The 22,701-nt window shown below is 45.7% G+C and overlaps 1 protein-coding gene across 1 annotated transcript in view; it reads right to left on the bottom strand.

Annotated features, from left to right (window-relative positions):
- Positions 1-22,701, bottom strand: part of LOC129709364 (transmembrane protein 132C-like) — a 775,262-nt gene that overhangs the window by 543,454 nt on the left and 209,107 nt on the right. The window lies entirely within an intron of this gene.

Raw genomic sequence — 22,701 nt, 5'->3', positions numbered from 1 at the left:
GGAGATTGCAAGTTCTCCCTGTGACTGGATGAGTTTTCCTCCAGATGCTCCAGCTTCCTCCCACATCCCAAAGACTTTAGAGGCACAGCGTGAAAACAGGCCGCTCGGCCCACCGAGTCCGTGCCGACCAGCAGACACTCATACACCAGTTCCATGCAACACACGGGAGACAATTTACAGAAGCCAATTAACCTTCAAAGCTGCACGACTTTGGAATGTGCGAGGAAACTGGAGCACCCAAAAAAAACCCACACGATCACAGGGAGAAACATAGAAACATAGAAAATAGGAGCAGGAGTAGGCCATTCGGCCCTTCGAGCCTGCACCGCCATTCAATATGAACATGGCTGATCATCCAACTCAGTATCCTACTTCCCTCGAAGGCACAAATTCCATACAGACAGCACACGAGGTCAGGATCAAACCTGGGTCTCTGGTGCTGTACGGCAGCACCACTGTGCATTGATGAACTAGGCTATGTTTGCAACACTCTGATTTTTTTTTGCCACCTTAGGCAGCAAAATTGTCATCCATCAAGATATGATGGATCTGGACAGGATGCTTTCCACCATGCTTCTATAGAAGGTGCACAAAAATGCTGGAGAAACTCAGGGGGTGCAGCAGCATCTATGGAGCGAAGGGAATAGGCTTAAGAAGGAACTGCAGATGCTTGAAAATCGTACCTTTTGTGTACCTTCGATTTTCCAGCATCCGCAGTTCCTTCTTAAATGCTTATGTTGAATACGTTTAGAGTCATTGCAGAAATGCTACATTTCCTTCGCCTCTTGAGGATGTGCAATCGCTGGTGTACGTTCTTCGCCATCGTGTCAATGTGGCTGGACCAGGCCAAACTGTTGGTGATATTTATATTCACATCAAACATCTTGAAGCTCGCAACCATCACACTGTTGATGCAGACTGGCATGTGTATCCCACTGGACTAATGAGGATGGCTCCCAGAAGGGTCTTGACCCAAAACGTCATCCATTCCATCCCTCCAGAGATGCTGCCTGTCCCGCTGAGATTCTCCAGCATTTTGTGTCTATCTTTGGTGTCATCCGGCGTCTGCAGTTCCTTTGTTTAAGAAAGAACTGCAGATGCTGGTAAATCGAAGGTAGACACAAAATGCTGGAGTAACTCAGCGGGTGAGGCAGCGTCTATGGAGAGAAGGAATTGGCGACGTTGTCTCTCCATAGATGCTGCCTCACCCGCTGAGTTACTCCAGCATTGTGTGTCCATCTGCAGTTCTTTCCTACACATGTGTGTTCCACCTCACTTCTGCAGTCAATGACTGGATCCCTGGCTCTGCTGACATTGAGGGAGAGATTGTGGTCTTGACATTAATGCTGGTCTTGCGATCAATGCCTACCACACTGACAAACGAAAAGAAAATATGAACTAGCATCAGATCGGTGGCGTTTAAGAGGCTTTTGGGTAGGCATGTAGATATGGTGGGATGGCGAGATATGGGTCACTTGCAGGCAGAGTGGAGTGAATATCACCAGCAACTTGTCCTGGACCACCTGTATCAGAGCAAAGGCCAGGTGAGCACACCAACGCCTTTACTTCCTTAGACGGCTCAGGAAAGTCGGCATGTCCCCAACAACTCTCACCAACTTCTACAGATGCGCCGTGGAAAGCATTTTGTCAGGATGCATCGCAGCACGGTTTGGGAACAGCTCCATCCAAGACCGCAGAAAATTGCAGAGTAGTGTGGACGCAGCCCAGATCATCACACAAACAAATCTCCCTTCCATCGACTCAATCTACACTTCACGTTGCCTCAGCGAGGACACCAGCATAATCATGGACCAGTATCACCCTGGTCACTCCCTCTCCCCCCCTCTCCCATCGGGCAAAAGGTACAGAAGTGTGAAAACACACACCTCCAGATTCATGGACAGTTTCTTCCCAGCTGTTATCAGGCAACTGAACCGTCCTAATCACCAACTAGAGAGCAGTCCTGAACTACTATACCTCATTGGAGACCCTCGGACTATCTTTACTACTATCAGACTTTACTGGATTTTATCTTGCACTAAATGTTATTCCCTTCACACTGAAGAAGGGTATGAAGATGGGTTCTGAAAGGTCCCCCATTCTTTTTCTCCAGAGATGCTGCCTAACCCACTGAGTTACTCCAGCACTTTGTGTCTATCCTCGGTATAAACCAGCATCTGCAGTTCCTTTCTGCTCCCTTTGCCCTGTACCTCTACACTGTGGACGGCTCGATTGTAACCATGTATTGTCTTTCCGCTGACTGGTTAGCATGCACCAAAAAGCTTTTCACTGTATTCGATACACGTGACAATAAACTCAACTAGTTTTCTTGGCAACGTGTTTGGCACAGGCATGGTGTGGCGAGGAGCATTGCTCCTGTTGCTTCACTGCTTTACGTTCTCTGTTCTTTCTGTGTATTATATCAATGTCAACAAGGACAATAATTTAGGTGCCCAAATTAATTCCAATTAAAACTCTCCACAGAGCAGAGATAGTTAATGACTCTGCAGCACACGCTATTGTAGGATATAAGAGAGGCAAACAATCACAGATCCCACATCGAGTCCTCCTTCAAATCACAATGAGAATAATAACGATGAGAAAAGGCCATTCCATCCATAAGACCCCATCTTGTTTCTCACAACTATTCCAGCATGCGTCCAATTGTATTTTGAGTACGGACAATATTTTAAGAAATAAACTGGGTAACAACTATTGTTTTATTTTTGATTCACAATCACTGATATTTTGATCTCTGGCCTTTGTCCAACCATTTGTCTATCCACCTACCCACCCCCATGCCTCACCTGTGCTCACAGCCAACAATGAACCATTATGGGCTCCCCCATTCCTTGATCATCGTTGCTGGCTTTGGTTTTTACATACCTTTCATTCATTTGTTCTATGTACCTTTTCATATCTCATGTTTCTCTCTCCCCTGCCTCTCAGTCGGAAGAAGGGTCTCGACCTGAAACGTCACCCATTCCTTTTCTCCAGAGATGCTGCCTGACACGCTGAGTTACTCCAGGTTTCACCTATTACCTTCCAGGCTTTGGCCTCTCCTGTCTTTCCTCGCTTTGAGCTTTCCCCCCCATCCCACTCCGTAATCAGTCTGAGGTGTCCCGGCCCAAAACGTCCCCGTCACTGGCCCGCTGACTTAATGCAGCACTGCGCCTTTTCACTGCTATCATAGATTATTTGATAATCATTCTTTCCCCTTCATGTTCCAGATCTCTCCTTGCCTTTCACCTTTTAAAAACATTCAAAATCATTGGAAAATCAATGCTGTGGACTTCATCACCACAGTAAGTGGTGACATCAACAGAAGGTGGGCAAGACTGGTCCCATTGGTCTTCCCACAGCCCTGTGGTGTATTCAACTGCACTCATTGAGTCAAGATCATTGATAAATTCTGTTGAGTTTACTGCAAAAATTGTGACAAGGGGTGAAAATTAAAGATTAGCTTGTTCGGAGTGCATCCCGTTAGCCAGCAGCGTTCTGGCTATGTTCCAATATATATGTGACTCATGAAACAATGGATGCATCTTCATCTTGTCATCTGGTAGGCTATGTATTAATAGACCAACCAGGGGAAGGGTAATGTGGTAACGATAAGGAACCTTTCAACTGTACCAAACATTTGGAGGTGCCTTGAACAGAAGCGTTGAGGAGAAAAGGTCAGAAAAGGAAGGATTGCAATGTCTCTGGCAAAGATTTAGTGCTAAACTTTAAGAGACATCCACAATTTTGCTAGTTTGATTGAATGAAAGATACAGCCTGGAAACAGGCCCTTCTGCCCACCGAGGCCACGCCGACCATCGATCACCCGTTCACATTTGTTCCATGCTATCCCACTTTATCATCCACTCCCTACACACAAGGGGCAATCTACAGAGGGTCAATTGACCGACAAACCTGCACGTCTTTAGGGTGTGGGAAGAAACCGGAGCACCAGGAGGGAACCCACGAGGTCACAGGGAGAACGTACAAACTCCGTACAGACTGCAGCCGTAGTCTGGATCGAACCCGGGTCTCTGGCGCTGTGAGGCAGCAACTCTACCACTGCGCCACCGTGCCGCATAAAACTATGGAGTGGCAAGACTGAACGTTACTGGCAGACAAAAGACACGAGACACTCAACTAACACTTTTGCACAGAACACTGCTGAAAAACAGGCTTCCTTATCAGTTGCTCCAGCACTGTGTGTGTCACGATATGGCCAGTGTGGGGAACACAATCACATTCCAATGGACTTGCTCAGATTTCAAAGCAAATGAACTTGCTCTCTTCAAAGGAAAGGACAGCGGCTGCATTAACTTAGTAAGTCAGACCACATTACACTGAAAAAGGCCATTGACTTAACCTTCACAATTCGGTAATAACGGAGGCAAACGCAATGCTCGCATTTATTTCGAGAGGAGCAGAATACAAAAGCAGGGATGTAAATGCTGAGGCTTTGTGAGGCACTGGTCAGAAAGGTCAGGACAGAAAGGTCAGTGTGGGAATGGGAAGGGGAGTGATGATGTTTGGCAACTGGGATATCGCATAGGCCAAGGCGGACTGAGCGTAGGTGTTCAGCGAAACGATCGCCCAGCCTGCGCTTGGTCTCGCCGATCTATATCAGAGTGCACACCTGGAACATCGGCTTTCAGACTTCAAAGGAAAGGACCCAGGCTGCATTAACTTGGCCGAGAGCAGCCCACATCATCCTGAAAAAGGCTGTTGATTGTGCGGTTCACCCTTCTAAAATGAGTCCTGCAATGATGTCTCCCTCCCCCCCTCCTCCCACCCCTGTCACCTATGCCCTGCTTTCTGTTTGAACCAGCTTAATGAATGGTTTAAGGACTGGCGGGCTGCAATGTGACATTTCCAACCATTACTGGAAGTATGATGGATGGCACTGGCAGCACCTGCAAACAAGCGTCTTCAGAAGTTGTCAGCCACACTCTCACCCTCCATCTATCTTCTGCTCGCCGCAAACGGACCTGGCCAAAACCTCTTCAAATTGTTTCATTTTCTGGCCAGCGCGGGGAGAAAAAAAAAAAACCGATCTGGAATATCCTCTGAACAATTGCCAAAGTGGAACGGAAACTAAGCAACAGCTAAAGGAATGATTGCACAAACAAGAGCTCTTGGCGTGTAGATCCTAAAATACATCCAATCGAACACCAACGCGCAAACAGCGGCTTTTCTCTCGGGGACCCAAAAAACCCATAAAGGAGACAAATGCCACAAATAAACCCACAATGCAGACAAAAGGGGGAAAAAAAGCTGGCTTCTGTGTTGATCATCGAAACTGGCAGATGTTCCCAGCAGGTGAAGCTGACTGACTAAAAGCTGAGCATTTAAGATGCAAGGCAGACAGATGCTGTTCAATGTAAGCAAGCCCCAGGCAGTGCAACCCAGAGGGAGCAAATAGCAAGGAGCTAGAAGGAAAGACACAAAATGCTGGAGTGACTCAGCGGGTCAGGCAGCATCTCTGGAGAACATGGATAGGTGACAGGTGACGCATGCCAATTTACATTGAAGACAGACACAAACTGCTGACCTGAAGTCTGAAGAAGGGTCTCGACTTGAAGCGTCATCTATTCCATTTCTACGCAGATGCTGGCTGACCGCTGAGTTACACCAGCATTTTGTATTTGGGAACCTTCCTCAGACTGTTTGTAAGGGAGTGAGGGGGACGCTGAATGAGAGGAAGTGCAGGACAAAACCGGACAAGTAATATGTTGAACATAGACACAAAATGCTGGAGTAACTCAGCAAGTCAGCCAGCATCTGTGGGGAAAAAAAAAGAATAGGTGACGTTTCGGGTCGAGACCCTGATTCAGGCTTCAGACCAGCATTCTGTGTCTATCTTCAGCGAAAACCAGCATCTGCAGTGATGGGCAGATGGCTGGACATGGGCCAGGGATGAAGAAAGATGAAAGGTGTGAGATGAAAGGGTTAAAGAGATGCGAATTGTGAAGCTAGAGGAAGGAATGTAGATGGAAGCGGGGAGAAATAGGGGCAAGTCCTAGTTGGGTACAGACAAGAGGGAGGGGGGGCAAAAGGAGGGGATGTGGGGGGGGGAGGAGGAGACGGGGGGGAGACAGGGGGGGAAAGGAGGGGGAGGGGGGGGGAGGGGGAGGGGGGGGGGGAAGGAGGGGAGGGGGGGAGGAGGAGGGGGGAAAAGGGTAGGGGTTGCTGCTGCACAAGGCTCTCTGGAAATGTTGCCTGACCGGTTGAGTCACTCCAACATTTGTATCTTCTTCTCCAACTCCTTGTTCTTCCTCTATCGCTCTCTCTCTCTGCCTCTCTACCGAGCTGTTGGTTGTAGTCTATGGATTAACACTGAGGCCTGAAGTAAACCTTGTTTTTCCAAAATCTTTAATGACTTCAACACTGCGGTGTACAATTTTATTTCCAGTTTCAGTACTCGACAGGAGGACTACCATCGTGGAAGTTAAAAAAATGCTGTCTTTGATCCTACAATGACCTTCTAGAGGTGTGCAAAATCATGAGAGGAATAGATCGGGTAGACTTGCCCAGAGTAGGGGAATCGAGAACCAGAGGACATAGGTTGAAGGTGAGGGGGGAGTCTGAGGGGTAACTTTTTCACACATTGTTATGGAACAAGCTGCCAGAGGAGGTAGTTCAAGCAGGTACTATCGCAATGTTTAAGAAGCAATTTGACTGGTACATGGATAGGACAGGTTTAGAGGGATATGGGCCAAACAAAGGTAGGTGGGATCAGTCACGATGGGGCATGTTGGTCGGCGTGGTCATGTTGGGCCTGTTCCACACTGTATCACTCTATGACTCTAATTATCATTCATTAGTAGTACAGTCAAGGGTGATTCATTGTCATGTGTCCCAGATAGAACAATGAAATTCTGCTTGCTGCAGCACAACAGAATATGTAAACATAGTACACTGTAAACAATATGATAAACGAGAGAAAAAAAAGTTCAGTGTATATACTGTATACATACACACACATATACTGTATACATACACACAAACACACGTACTCAAAAAACAAACAATAGCAGTGGAATAATAAGTCTATGTCGTTCAGAGCTTATTTGAGGTTGTAGTGTTTAATAGCCTAATGGCTGTAGGGAAGAAGCTGTTCTTGAACCTGGACGTCACAGTTTTCGGGCTCCTGTACCTTCTTCTCGATGGCAGGGGTGAAAATGAGTGTGTGGCCAGGATGGTGTGGGACTCTGATGAAGCTAGCTGCCGTTCTGAGGCAACGACTCTGATAAAGCCCTTCGATGGTGGGAGGCCAGAGCCGGTGATAGACTGGGGAGTGAAAGTTAGTAAATGCTCACTTAATGGCCAGTTGAATATGTGCTCTGTGCCTGTAGCCTGGAGTTGAAACAAAAGTGGTTGACCAGAGGGTAATGAAGGAGGATTTGAAAAGGCAAATCATTGCTGAAGAAAATGAACATGTTCATAATAAGAACTAATATTTTGAGAAGTTCGCACAAATAACAAAAGTCGTATGGAGTAACTCAGCAGGTTACTCAATTGGAGCGGCAAGGTGGGGCAACGGTAGAGTTACTGCCTTGCAGCGCCAGAAACCCGGGTTCGATCCTGACTACGGGTGCTGTCCATACGCTGTTAGTAGGTTCCCCATGTGATCATTTGGGTTTTCCCCGAGTGTTCCAGTTTCCTCCCACATCCCAAAGTCGTGTAGATTTGGAGGTTAATTGGCTTCTGTAATTTGACCCTAGTGCATAGGATAGAACTAGTGGACAGGTGATCACTGGTCAGCGCGGACTCAGTGGGCTGTGTATTATCTCTAAACTAAACTAAACTCAGAGGGTCAGGCGGCATCTGTGGAGAACGTTGGTAGACAACATTTCAGGTTTGGAACCTCCCACAGACTGACTGCAGTGGTGTGGGGAGGAAGGGGAGAGGATGGGGGAGAGAAAGCTAGATGGGGGCAGGACAAAGTTTGGCAAGTGATAGGTGGATACAGGTGAAGGGAGGGTGCAAGGGGGTTGATTGGCACATGCTTGACCAAAGACCAGAGATGAAAAGACAAATAGTGTGAGATACGGAGATAAAGGTGGTCGAAGAACTGCAACACCATGCAATACGTTTGGAGCGAGCCGCCAGGTTAATGAGCAACAAAGTCAAACGGTTCCTTCCCTTCCCTTCCCTTCCCAGACAGTGCCTTGGGATTAAGGCTGACGGATGGGATAGGGCAAATGTCAACTTCAGCTGAATTTCTATGCTGCAGAAGGCGGTGTTATCCAGGACACTCTGAGAACCTCCTTGTCATCTCTGAAGAAGCTAAGGTATGTAACAAAGGCAAATGGAAAAGCACTTCATCTAAAATTTAACACCACGAAAAACCTTTCAGCAGGATGTTGTGTTGGAATGGGACGAGGCGTGCTTCACGTTAGGCAGTCCCACTGCTCGCTACTAATGGCGTGGAGCCCACAGGTCGGTCCAACTCCGACCCCAGTGTTTGTTCATCGCAACGTGGCAGTGAAGGACGACCCGCAGCTCACGTGCCAGGGCCGCCGACCTCGCGGACCACTAGATGCGCGGGCACGGTGGCGCAGCTGGAAGAGCCACTGCCTCACAGCACCAGAGACCCGGATTCGATCCCGACTACGGGTGCTGTCTGTATGGAGTTTGCACGCTCTCCCTGTGACTGCGTGGGTTCCCTCTGGGTGCTCGGGTTTCCTCCCACCTCACAAAGACCTGCAGGTTACCCGACATTACTGGCAGTAGTTCACAAGTCATAGGAACAGATTCAGGCCACTCGGCCCATCAAGTCTACTCCGCCATTCAATCATGGTTGATCTATCCATCCCTCGCAACCTCATCCCTTCTCCCCATAACCCCTGTCTTCCTTACTAATCAAAAATCTATCACTCTCTGCCTTAAAAATATCCATTGACATGTTGATTCAAGACCAGTGTCACAATATTTCAGAGACAAAAGGAACTGCAGATGCTGGAGTCTTGAGCAAAGCACAAAGTACTGGAGGAACTCCGTGGGTCGGGCAGCATCTGTGGTGGGAATGTAAAGGGAATTCCCACCACAGAAGTTGCCTGACCTGTCGAGTTCCTCCAGCACTGTGTATTTTGCTGAGGGCATTTTCATTCTGTAAACACTCATTATTTCACACTCTGCTTCTTACACACAAACTAATGGATGTGAAAAATAAAACACCAAGTAATGCAGGAACCTTGCAAACTAAAGTCAGTCCAAGTAATGGTCCATTAAATCGTTCGCAAGTTTTTGGCACTTGGTTTTCTAAATAATACTAGCGATTACTGTTACAGTAATTGCCAACTGTGTATTTAATGCAACTCAATTTAATGCAGACACACACTGCACTTGCATAACTTTCCTTCATGCCATCTGTAAGAAGAAAGTTTTGGTTTGTAAGCAAACACGACAATTTTCATTTCCAATTCATTGTGCTCCGTGAACTATTAATTCTGTGCTACTTCCAATCCGTTCATCGCGCGCATGGTTTTCCAAGCCTCTATATCGCTGCTCCATTTTCGCTTCCTATTCCTGCAGCTTCTACTCGGTGTCGAAATCTGCATGATCAAATGCACAATCCAGGGCATCACGGCGGTAGAGTTGCTGCCTCACAGCTCCAGAGACCCGGGTTCGATCCTGACCACGGGTGCTATCTGTACGGAGTTTGCACGTTCTCCCTGTGACCGCGCGTTTTTTCTCCCGGTGGTCCGGTTTCCACCCACGTTCCAAAGACGTGAAGGTTAGTAAGTTACACAAAAAAGCTGGAGAAACTCACCAGCAGCATCTATCCGAAGGAAATAGGCAACGTTTCGGGCTGAAACCCCTTCTTCAGACTAATCAAAAATAGTACTGAAGAAGGGTTTCGGCCCAAAACGTTGCAATTTCCTTCGCTCCATGATGCTGCTGCACCCGCTGAGTTTCTCCAGCTTTTTTGTGTAACCTTTGATTCTCCAGCATCTGCAGTTCCCTCTTAAACAAGGTTAGTAAGTTATTTGGCTTCTGCAAATTGTCCCTAGCGTGTAGGATAGAACGAGTGTACTGGTTTGTTGCTCTGTGCAGGCTCGGTGGTCTGAAGGACCTGCTTCCACGCTGTATCTGTTTCTGTGCCGTATGACTCTGTGGCTCTAAGAGGTGTTCTCAATGTGGAATCAATTACTTCACTGGCCATGCGTTCAGACTGACAGCAATTTTATCGTCAAGTCAAGTCAAGAGAGTTTATTGTCATGTGTCCCAGTTAGGACAATGAAATTCTTGCTTGATTGCAGCACAACGGGATATTTTAGTCATAAATACAGACCAGATCAGTTTGTCCATATACCATATAATATATATATACACACATCAGTAAACAGATAAAGTGCAATAGGTTGTTATAGTTCATAGTTTGTTTGAGGTTGTGTTTAATAGTCTGATGGCTTTGGGGAAGAGCTGTTCCTGAACCTGGATGTTGTAGATTTCAGGCTCCTGTACCTTCTACCCGATGGCAGCGGAGAGATGAGTGTATGACCAAGATGGTGTGGGTCCTTGATGATGTTGGCAGCCTTTTTGAGGCAGCGAATGTGATAGATCCCCTCGATGGTTTCAATTAGTCTCAAACAGAAAATTACATCATGAGCAGTGTAAGTCCATTTACACTTTTGCGTGCATTTTATTATCCCACAGGTTTTTAAATATTAATGATTTTATGAACATTTATGAGGCAAAAATCCCCTAACTTAACACTGTAAAATATTTACGGCAATAGCATAAAAATAAGGCGTGAAAACAATAGCAGTTTGACAAGCCTTTTTTAAGTTTATTTTAGTTTATTATCACGTATACCGAGGAACACTGAAAAGCTTTTGTTGTGTGCTAACCAGTCAGTAGAAAGACAATAAATGATTACAATCAAGCCATCGACAGTGTACTGATACATGATACAGGGAATAACATTTTAGCGGAAGTTAAAGTCCAATAAAGTCAGATTAAAGATAGTGGAATGAAGGCAGCTCCCTTGTTACTTTCAATGTCAGTTTAATTTAAAGAAACAGCTTTGAAACAGGCCCTTCAGCCCACAAAGTCCACGCTGACTATCCATTTACACTAGTTCTATCTTATCCCACCATCGCGTCCACTCTCTCCACACAAGGAGAAATGTACAGTGGCCAGTTCACCTACAAACCAGTAGTCTTTGGAATAAGGGAGGAAACTGGAGCAGCTGGAGAAAACACACACACACACGCGGTGACGGGGACGGGGAGAACGTGCAAACTCCGTACAGACAGCACCCGCAGAATGGATCAAACACGGGAGTCTGGTGCTGTGAGGCACCAATTCTGTTGCTGAGCCACTGTTCTGCCCTAATTGGTTAGTTATGATTAGTTCAGAGATACAGCACGGAAACTGGCTCTTCAGCACAATGAGTCCATGCCAACCATCGATCCCCCGGAATGGATAGGCAACGTTTCAGGACAGGAACCTTCGTCATCCCTCTTCAAGCATCTTCAAGGACGTACAAACTCTGTACAGACAGCACCCGTGGCCAGGATCGAACCTGGGTGTTCGGTGCTCTACCGCAGCGCCACCGTGCTGCACTAACCCATTAGTTTGTACAATGGTCACATTTAGAAGTGGTCGGCAAAGCTCGAATACATCGGTGCCTCCGTGCTGGGAATATGGACGTGAAAGCGTCCTGCACGTGTGTACAGGGATGCCAATGCATGATTAGCCTCTGCCTGCCTCAGATTCAGACACCATGCGGATAACACGCTGCCTAACAATTTACATGATTGCAGCAAGCAGCCAGCAGTAACTACAAAGTGTGTCAGATTCAGATTCAACTTTAATTGTCATTGTCAGTGTACAGTACAAAGACAACGAAATGCAGTTGGCTCTACGCCTCTCCATATGGTGAGAGTTATGCACCACTTACAGCCCTCATAGAGTGACACAGCCTGGAAACAGGCCCATCGGCCCAACTTGCAGTTTCAGTTTAGTTTATCGTCATGTGTACAGTGAAAATCTTTTGTTGTGTGCTATCCAGTCAGCAGAAAGACAATACGTCATTACAATCGAGCCATTTACAGTGTATAGATACATGGTAAGGGAATAACGTTTAGTGCAAAGTAAAGCCAGCAAAGTCCAAACGAAGATAGCCCAAGGGTCACTAAAGAGGTAGATAGTAGTTCAGGACTGCTCTCTGGTTGTGGTAGGATGGTTCAGTTGCCTGATGAACAGCCGGGATGAAACTGTCCCTGAATCTGGAGGTGTTTACGAGCTCCAGTCTTGGGCTACATCATCCTGCTTCATTGCATCTGGACTTTGCAAATCTTTTATTTCAAACTCTCATCCTTCCTTTGAAGTATTCAATATGTAGTCCTATAGTCACACTTTCCCATCCTTTGTCATTGCCTCATGCCCAAAATGAAATTTTTCATATTATTTCATATTTTCAAACAACACCAAATGCTGATGTACGTCAACAGGTCAGGCAGCATCTCTGGAGAGCAGGGATAGGTGACGTTTCACAGAGTGCTGGAGTAACTCAGTGGGTCAGGCAGCATCTCTGGAGAGCATGGATAGGTGACGTTTTGGGCCATAAGGTCATAAGTGATAGGAGCAGAATTAGGCCATTCAGCCCATCAAGTCTACTCCACCATTCAAGCATGACTGATCTATCTCTCCCTCCTAACCCCTTCTCTTGTCTTCTCCCCATAACCCCTGACACCCGTACTAATCAAGAATCTGATCTGAAGCCGGGACCTTTCTTCAGATTGAGTTACCACAAGTCCATTTTGACTATTGATCTCATGTTGAAACTAGTTCTATGCCATCCCATTTTCTCATCCATTTCCTGCACTCCAAGGGCAACTTAGAGAGCCAATTAACCTACAAACCTGCACCTCTTTGGGACGTTCGAGGAAACGGGGGATGACTGAGAATAGTGTGCCAGTTCACTGCACCAGCACCTGGGGGAAAACCCACACGGTAAAGGGAGATCATGCAAACTCCGCACAGACAGCACCCGAGGTAAAGAATGCACCCGGGTCTCTGGTGCTGAAGTAGCAGCGCTGCCACTTGCACCACTGTGCCGCCCTGATCAATAATCACTTCATGTAACTTGCTATCAAATGTTGTTTGATAACTCTCTTGTAAATGCCTCAGGTTGTTCAATGCTGTTGAAAAGAACATAATGATGTTATAACAAGGGGAAAAGAATAAGCTCCTCATGCCTGCACTGCCTTTCATCAAAATCCGTCTGATCCGCTTAGTTTGAGTTTAGTTTAGTTTAGAGATACAGCACGGAAACAGATCCTCTGGCGCTGTAAGGCAGTAACTCTACCGATGCACCACTGTACCTTTAAGCCATTTGCCAGTACTGCCCTTGCGTCCCTTGAAACCACATGTATAGAGGCTACATGTGGGAAGGAACTGCAGATGCTGGTTTACACTGAAAATAGACACAAAATGCTGGAGTAATTCAGCGGGTCAGGCAGCATCTGCGGAGAAAAGGAATAGGTGATGTTTCAGGTCGAGACCCTTCCTCAGACTGGTTCAGACTCTCAACCACTTTGTCTTGGTTGCTTTAAGCCTTCTGAGCACTAGATATATGCAAAATAACAGTAAATATAAAATCTTGGTACATTACAAAAACAAATAGCGTGCTTGTAAGTGTACAATTAAATGTAAGCAGCAAAGAAAAATCTTCACCACAACGATGACATTATAAATGCGAATGTTAAAGCAGGGAAAATTATTCACTTCACAGCTGCTGAAGTGGATCACATATCGAGCGGTAGAGGAGGTTCTTGAAACCTCCTTACAATGACAGTACAAAACAGAACGTGTGTGAGGGATGCTGGAGTCACTCAGTGGGACAGGCAGCATCCCTGGAGAGAAGGAATGGGTGACGCTGTGGGTCGAGACCCTTCTTTCTTGTTACTTACATCTTCCTCAACGAGGAACGAGGAACAAATTCGTACAGTTAGAAGGGACAACAGGAACTGATAAAAAAAATCCAAATGTGGAAGATCAAAATCGAGTAAAAGAGTTTTAGGCAACATCCACTCATCCCCCCTACACCCTACATAAGAGTCATAGAGTCATACAGCGTGGAAACAGGGCCTTCCGGCCCAACTTTCCCACACTGACCAACATGTCCCATCTACATTAGTCCCACTTGCCTGCGTTCGGTCCATATCCCATCCATGTCCCTGTCCAATTACTTATTAAACGCTGCGCTAGTCCCTGCCTCAACTACATCCTTCGGCAGCTTGTTCCACACACCCACCTCACCCTTCTGCGTGAAAAGGTTACCCCTCAGATTCCTATAAAATCTTTCCCCCTTCACCTTTTATCTATGCCCTCCGTTCTCGATTCCCCAACTCTGGGCACGAGACTCTGTGTGTCCACCCGATCTATTCCTCTCCTGAATTTATATGAGGACCTTCATATGATCACCCCTCATCCTCCTGTGCTCCAGGGACTAGAGACCCAGCCTGCTCAATCTCTCCCTATAGCCCAGACCCTCGAGTGCTGGCATCCCTGTAAGTCATCTCTGTACCCTTTCCAACTTAACAACATCTTGTCCATAACACAGTGCCCAGACTACACTCCCTGTTAATAGACACAACTGATCTGAATGGAACATCAACTCCATAACATGAGTTTGCAGATAACACTAAAAAGTTTACACCAGGCACTAAAGGTGGAATCGTAGATGATGAAGATGGTCACTGAATATTGCAGCAGGATCGTGGGCAAGTGGGCGGACGAATAGCTAATGGTGTTTAATGGAGATATGTGTGAGGTGTTGCATCTTGAGAAGCCAGCACGGTGATTGGTTGGGTCCTGGGGAAGTGTTGTATAGCAGTGGGATCAAGGTGTACAAGAAAATGGAATGAGCTGCCAGAGGAGGTAGTTGAGGCAGGTACTATGATAACATTTAAAATACGCTTGTGGATAGGAAAGGTATAGAGAGATACGGGTCAAATGGGACTAGCTTATTTGGGAATACACACAAAAACCTGGGTAACTCAGCGGGTCAGACAGCATCTCTGGAGAAAAGGAATAGGTGACGTTTCGGGTGGGGACCCTTGGTCAGCGTGGATGAGTTGGGCTGAGCGGCCTGTTTCCACGCTCCGCAAGTCTCTGACTCCACATTCCTCTCTGACTGCGGTAACACTTCAAGCCATGCTTATGGAATATGGTTTCCAAGAGCTTTTCAATGCTTATTGGCCATGTGCGGCCTAAGATGGGGCAGGGGTGGTGGGGAGTCGGTGGGGAACGGAAGAGACAACGTCCCAGCATAAAAAGAAACCGATGGATATTTCCTAAGATGTTCTTTAAACCAAGGATACTTGCAGGTGTCACCACAAAGGTGCTTTTTTAAAAGGCCTAGTCAATTGAACGGCAAATTAGATTACTGAGGAAGCACAAACATTAAAGCAAAGAGAATGACAGTTACCGAGCGAACAGAATTGGTTGGTAATACGTCAGGTGCCTGTGCGTAGATTGATATCACTGCTTATCTCTTGTGATGAGTGCGCATCAAAACAGGGAAAAATCACTTATTTCCCAACATTTTTATAGCGTAACAACAGACTGGAGGATTAATTGCTGGAATGACATTTTGTCATTGTGATTTTCACAGTTTGAGTACTCTGATGTTCAATGGTTCAAAGGTATGTTATTGTCATGTATTTTTAAGTACAGTGAAAGTGTTATTTTTTTGCACACTATTCAGTGACAATACATGAGGCACAATCATACCTAGTATAAGAGTGTAGGACAGTGGACCAGACTGAGACAGCACAAAAGGGTCACCACGTTTTAGGCACCAACTTCAAGCCTGAATGAGGGCCCGTTGTCCTGGCAACAGCACTGGTTGGGGTTGCAGGATTCGTCTTGCAAGATAAATACCTTCTTGAAGACTGATATATACTTTGTGAACACTATGTACAAAATTTAGTTTAGTTTAGTTTATTGTCACATGTATCGAGGTGCAGTGAAGAATTTTTGTTGCGTGCTATCCAGTCCTCAGAAAACAATGCATGATGACAATCAAACCACTTACAGATACATGATAAGGGAATAATGTTTAGTGCAAGGTAAAGCCACCAAAGTCCAATCAAGGATGGTCCGAGGGTCACCAAAGAGGTAGATAGTACTGCTCTCTGGTTGTGGCTGCCTGATAAAAGCCGGGAAGAAACTGTCCCTGAATCTGGAGGTGAACGTTTTCACACTTCTATGCTTCTTGCCTGATGGGGGACGGGAGAAGAGGAAGTGGCCAAGGTGCAACTCTTCCATGAAGGCTGAAGTCACGTTCTAGATCTAGTCTTGGACCATTCTAGATCAAGACTAGGGGTCAGCACAGCTGTGTTCATATTGTTGCAAGCTGGGAGTTCCTGATTATTGTGATGAAGGTGAAGACTGCTTCTACGTGGAGGACAAAGGAGAGAAGCTAAAGGTCGAATCAACCACACAACACACTGCTGCTAGAACCTATAGTACAAGAGGTGATCTGCTCTTGCTAGCAGGTGGTGAAGGAGTTGACTGCATCAGGGAAGGCAGAAAATAACTAGTGAACCAAAACTCAGTCCAATCTCCCAGAGGGACACCAGTAAGGAGGAGGTAAAGCACATGTAAACAAACTTAAGGTGGAGTTGGAAGTTTCCTGGTGGGGTTTCCATGGACAATTCACAATCTAAATTCAGAAATGCTTCACTTTATTAAAATATGAGAATATTAAAATATTCACTCAAAATATTAGATCATGTTGTCAAATAATCCAAACATAATTTGCAGTTACTGGCTCTTAATACTGAACTATATTTTTGGAGGAAGCTACAAATCACAAGTAGAACTTCGAAACATGGCGTTATATTCTCGATGGCTCGACTATTCTGGCAACCACACCACAGCCCATATCTCAGTGTCCCTATTAATTGGACATCTCAAGGACTTTAAACTCAAAACTTAATTAATTGCAGAAGTGAATCAATGAAAAGACACAAAGTGGTGGAGTAACTCTGCGGGTCAGGCAGCATCTCTGGAGAACATGGATAAGTGACGTTTCAGGTCGGGACCCTTCTTCAGGCTGAAGAACATCAATCAGAAGAAGGGTCCCGATCTAAAACGTGGCCTACCTATGTTCTCCAGAGCTGCTGCCTGACCCGCTGAGTTACTCCAGCACTCTGTATCTTTCCTTGGTAAACTAGCATCTGCAGTTCCTTGATCATTTTGCGGAACACCTTCGCTCAGCCCGCGTGAACCAACCTGATCTCCCGGTCGCTGGACACTTTAATTTCCTTTCCCATTCCTACACAGACCTTTCTATCCTTGGTCTCCTCCATTGTTAGAGTGAGGCTAAATGCAAATTGGAGGAACATGTTTAGCTTGGACAGCTTACAGGTATAAATCTTGATTTCTCTCACTTCAGGTGGCCCCGGCATTCCCTCTCTCTCTCTCTATATCGCTCCCCCACTCCAGTCGCACTAGCTTCTCAATTCCACCCTACAAACAGCTTGCAATGGCCAGTTTCCTTTATCATCGTTACTTTTTTACATATCTTTCATTCATTGTTCTTTATCTCTCCACATCACCGTCTATATTTCTCGTTTCCCTTATCCCTAACCAGTCTCGACCAGAAGGGTCTTGACCCGAAACGTCACCCATTCCTTCTCTCCCAGAGATGCTGCCTGTCCCACTGAGTTACTCCAGTTTTTTGTGCCTATCTGCAGTTCCTAGCTGACTAGAGATTTCTATTTGCCAACTTTTTTTCCGGATCTTAGTATTTCCCTATCTCCAAAAAGAGTAACACAAAGAACCACCTCAATGTGCATTTCTACAATGTTATTCTTATCAAGATCGTTATTCGTTCTGAAAATTGGATAGTTACAACAAGTACCATGGTTAAAACAATTCTGAAAATGGCCACCATGGGGAGGACTTTTATTGTAGTGCACTAATGAAAATTGTCGCAAATTGGAATCAACATTTGAGTGGTTGTCAGTCGGTTAATGTGACAAAAAAAATGTAATTGGGTTTTTACTAACCACTTAAACCATCCAGGGAAACCTAAGATGTTATGAACAAAGAGTGAAACTGCATCTTAGAAACATTTTAACTGCTGACTGCAATATACTATTTTCTCCCTGCACGTTTTCAGTGTCAAAGGCAATGTAATTTTGAGTCTTCGTCCTTCAAAATATTAAAGGTCAAAAGAAAATGCCTCGAGTCATTCTTATGCCCCTGTCCCACTTCGGAAACCTGAACGGAAACCTCTGGAGACTTTGCGCCCCACCCAAGGTTTCCGTGCGGTTCCCAGAGGTTGCAGGTGGTTGCCGGAGGTTGCAGATAGTGGAAGCAGGTAGGGAGACTGACAAAAACCTCCGGGAACCGCACGGAAACCTTGGGTGGGGCGCAAATACTCCAGAGGTTTCCGTTCGGGTTTCCTAAGTGGGAAATTCCTAAAGGAATGAAATGATGCAAGGGGAAAATAAGTGGGTGTTAAGATGCTGATAATGGTTACTTTAGACATCTACAGAGGCAGGAAGCCGCCATCATTGAGATAGTCACGGTATTGAAGATAGACACAAAGTGCTGGACTAACTCAACGGATCAGGCAGCAACTCTGGAGAAACAGGGTGGGTGATATTTCGGCTCGGGAACCTTCTTCAGACCGAAAGCAGAGGGGAGGCAAGAAGGCCAGAACAAAGCAGGACCGGAAGGGTGGAGTCCACAATGGCCCATTGCTGGCTGGGGAAGAGGTTATAAGGAAGGGAACAGTTGAACGCTTAGGCCGATTAGGATGGAGGTGTTGCACCTACATGTTATTAGAATATCTGTCGCTGTCACTCACTCAGGCAGTAATTGCCTCATTCCCAATTTTCCTCTTTTTTTCCCAATTGAAAGCAATACATTAAACAAGATGAAATTCATGTTTTAAGGATCTTGACAGGCAGTTGTGTGACAGTTTCTCCACAATGAGTTTAGCAAAATTGATGCATTATGAGAGATTTTTTCTCCTCTGCAAAGAACAGTGCGTATATAAACTAAATGAACAGGAAAAATATATCGTTGACGGGTTCTGAGAGCAAAATTTAATTCAGAGCTTTTTAGAAAAAGCTTGAAGTGTATTAAAAAGCTATGTTTTTTTTTTAATATATAGACACAAAATGCTGGAGTAACTCAGCAGGACAGGCAGCATCTCTAGATAGAAGGAACGGGTGACGTTTCAGGTCGAGACCCTCCTACAGAATAAGGGGTAAGCCATTTAGAACGGAGACGAGGAAACACTTTTTCTCACAGAGAGTTGTGAGTGTGTGGAATTCTCTGCCTCAGAGGGCGGTGGAGGCAGGTTCTCTGGGTGCTTTCAAGAGAGAGTTAGGTAGAGCTCTTAAGATGGTGGAGTAAAGGGATATGGGGAAAAGGCAGGAACCAGGTACTGATTAATGATGATCAGCCATGATCACATTGAATGGCGTTGCTGGCTCGTAGGGCCAAATGGCCTACTCCTGCACCTATTGTCTATTCAGGCCTTGTTTTTACCTTGGCAGAAGCATCCTGAACTTTCTGCTAAGATTTAAACTCCAAGAAACTCCACGAGAACTGCTTCTGAGCTGTTCTAAGAAGAGGGTTGGCTACAGCTAGCCATGGACTGATCTGATGATGTGTTTTCTAGATGACCTGCAAAACTGCAGGTGGTGCCAATCCACTTAAGCTGCCAGATGGCATGTCCTCAGCTCACACACAAGTTCAACACTGCCCTCCTCCGCTCATCCATCATCATCTCCCCGCACCTGCTTTGCATCAAGGGATGCGGTTATCACTTCATCCCCAAGCCTGCTTCCTCATCCTGAGCCAGATTAGATTTCCTGTTTAGTTTTAGAGATACAGCGCGGAAACAGGCCCTTCGGCCCGTCCGAGCAGAAATCCCCACACATTAACACCATCCTACACACACTGGGGACAATTTTTATATTTACCAAGCCAATGAACCTACAACCCTGCACGTCTTTAGAGTGTGGGAAGGAACGGTAGATCTGGGAGAAAACCCATGTAGGTTACGGGGAGAATGTAAAAAACTCCGTACACGGGTCTCCAGCGCTACAAGTGCAACTCTACCGCTGCGCTACCGTGACGCCCATGGTTATGATCAAGTGGAGGATGTATCATCTATCGGCCCCAAGATAAGACGCTTGCAATGACAGCTGAGAAGCACTAATGAGCAGCTACTAAACCCTGGCAGTAGAACCTAACTAAATGCCCTATAGTATCCACACCTGTCCAACTACACATGCAGAGCTGTGCAACTCTGACAATTAAATCAAGGTTGTCATGCCATTCAAATGGCAAGGTTATAATGAGCTTGTCTTTAAAAAACAACGGCTGACAGGCAAAAGACAATGTCTAAATACATAGGAAATGCAGTTAAAATTGTTCTAAATGCTCGTCACATCAATTAGAGTCTGGAGATGGAATGGACACTAACTGATATGAGAATACATCAGCAGTTAGACACGGAGACTAATGCAAAATAAAAGATGCAAAGTGCTGGAGTCGGGCAACGGGTCAGGCAGTATCATTCTTCAGCACCCGATTGAGGACTAATGCAACGTTGAGACAGTGTGGCAAAAGTTATTAGAATCACAGAATGGCTGCAACACAAAAGCAGGACAATAGACCCATCTTGTCTATACTGTCAGTCACTTTCCACCACACGTTTGCCATAGCCCTGTAAATTATTAGAGTCATCCAGCACAGAAACAGGACCATTGCCCAACTTGGCCATGCTGACCAAGATGCCCCATCTAACTACCTGTCCAATTCACAAGCGTGTGTGCGCGTGTGCGTGTGCGTGTGTGTGTGCGTGTGTGTGTGTGTGGCGTGTGTGTGTGTGTGTGTGTGTGCGCGCGTGTGTGTGTGGTTTACATATTCTGTTGTGCTGCTGCAAATAGAATTTCATTGTTCTGTTTGGGGCATATGACAATAAAACACTCTTGCCTCTTTAAATACCATCGAGCTGGTATACAAGCCACTTATCTACAAGCTGAACACTGCTTTTTATCAACGTTACTCCTTTAACTTTTCTCTCAGGCCACAATCAATGCCTTAAGAGAATTAATGCTTAAGAGGATTACTGAATATCTCTAAAACTTGGCCATAATCCATCCTTCTCCGGTTTAATGAAGGTGGGTCAGTAGGACAGGCGACTAAAGAGCCCGTCGTAGCCGTAGCAGGTCGGGGGAAAAACGGCGACTGGAGCCCCCTATGACAATGTGTACGACAAGCTACACCAACCTACCACCTAGTCGGCATCAAGCTACGGTAAGCCACAACAAGCTATGTCCCTGTTGGCGACAACTGAAGACAATTCACGTCATTTTACCATTTAACTTCTCTTCTCTTGACGCCGGTACCTGTCGTCGGTTGATGTAGGTAATCGCTAATGGTATTCACCAAAGTCAGTGCCGGTGCCAACCTGCGCCACCTAGCGACAACCTATGACAGCACCTACATCAGGAGAAGTCAAGCTACGCTCATTGGCGCCAACCCATATTGCCGACTGTCGCTGAATAATGTTGAACATTTTGAAAATCCAGCGGCGACCAGAAAGACGCTGCAACTCTTTGGGCGACTGTGGAGACGACTCATGACCATACAGGCAACACCCCGGCAACCCACTAAGGGGGAGATGGTTGGCAGATGGGTGGAGAAAATGATGAAAAGGATGACAAATAAGGAGAGGAATGAAATGTAAAGCCAGAGGGAGGGATGTAGCTGGAAGGGGGCAGGGGGTGGTAGGGGGAGGGGAGGATAAAATGGAGATAAGGGACTCGGGAATGGGTGATGAGTATACGAAGGAGTGGAAATGTGCAAAGCGATTGGGGGAGGGTGGGCAATAGTTGGTGAAATGAATACAGAGTTCAGTTCAAGTTACCAGGCATATTAAAACAAGTGTGAGTTCAGCGTAGGTCTAAGTGAAGACTCGCACGACTGAAGACTTTTTAATGTCGGGGGAAACCGAACCAAAGTAGTTTAAACATTATTAGAGACCTGGAAATGGTGAATAACAAAGACTATGTCCTTCAGCAAGTTAGCAAATAAAACCATCATCCTAGCTTGTCAGAAAATTAATTATACAAGGGCGAAGTTTTAAGGCTTAAAACTGGCAGACGATTTAGCAAAATAACAAACTAAGGAGCAAAGTCTTTATCACAAAAATCCAGATGCCATCCTTTTGAACAGAAACATCAGCGGTGGGTTTCAAATTTACAATTACAGATAGGTTTAATTAGTAATATGTGTCCCTAAAGCATGTAAATAAGCAGAAATGAACATTAAAACACATTGAAACAGTTTTAGGCTGCTTGCAGCTAAATCTTTACAATCAAGAACAACGCACTCTCTGACTCAGATGAAGACTTGTGGTGCTATTCTTGAAAGTAGCATTGGGATCCAGGGATAAAATAGAGAGTGGTACTCCATTAATTTATTTAATTGTCAAAAAGTGACAGTAATATTCGCCTGGATTTGCATTAAATCGTGGATTTATACAAATTAACCAAACTGATTGTGAAACTGTGGTTCTGCAGTGTTTTTTTTTTTGAGAATGAAAACACAGGTCCACCACCGATTTTCCAGCATCCTTGGTTCCAGGGCCCTTCCCGATTTTCCGTTTCGCCGGACCCGCAGAGGTCACGGCCTCCGAGAGGAGTCCAA

The sequence above is a fragment of the Leucoraja erinacea genome, chromosome 25, assembly GCF_028641065.1.
Source record: "Leucoraja erinacea ecotype New England chromosome 25, Leri_hhj_1, whole genome shotgun sequence".
Classification (NCBI taxonomy): Eukaryota; Metazoa; Chordata; class Chondrichthyes; order Rajiformes; family Rajidae; genus Leucoraja; species Leucoraja erinaceus.
This window is presented reverse-complemented; position numbering and strand designations above follow the sequence as displayed.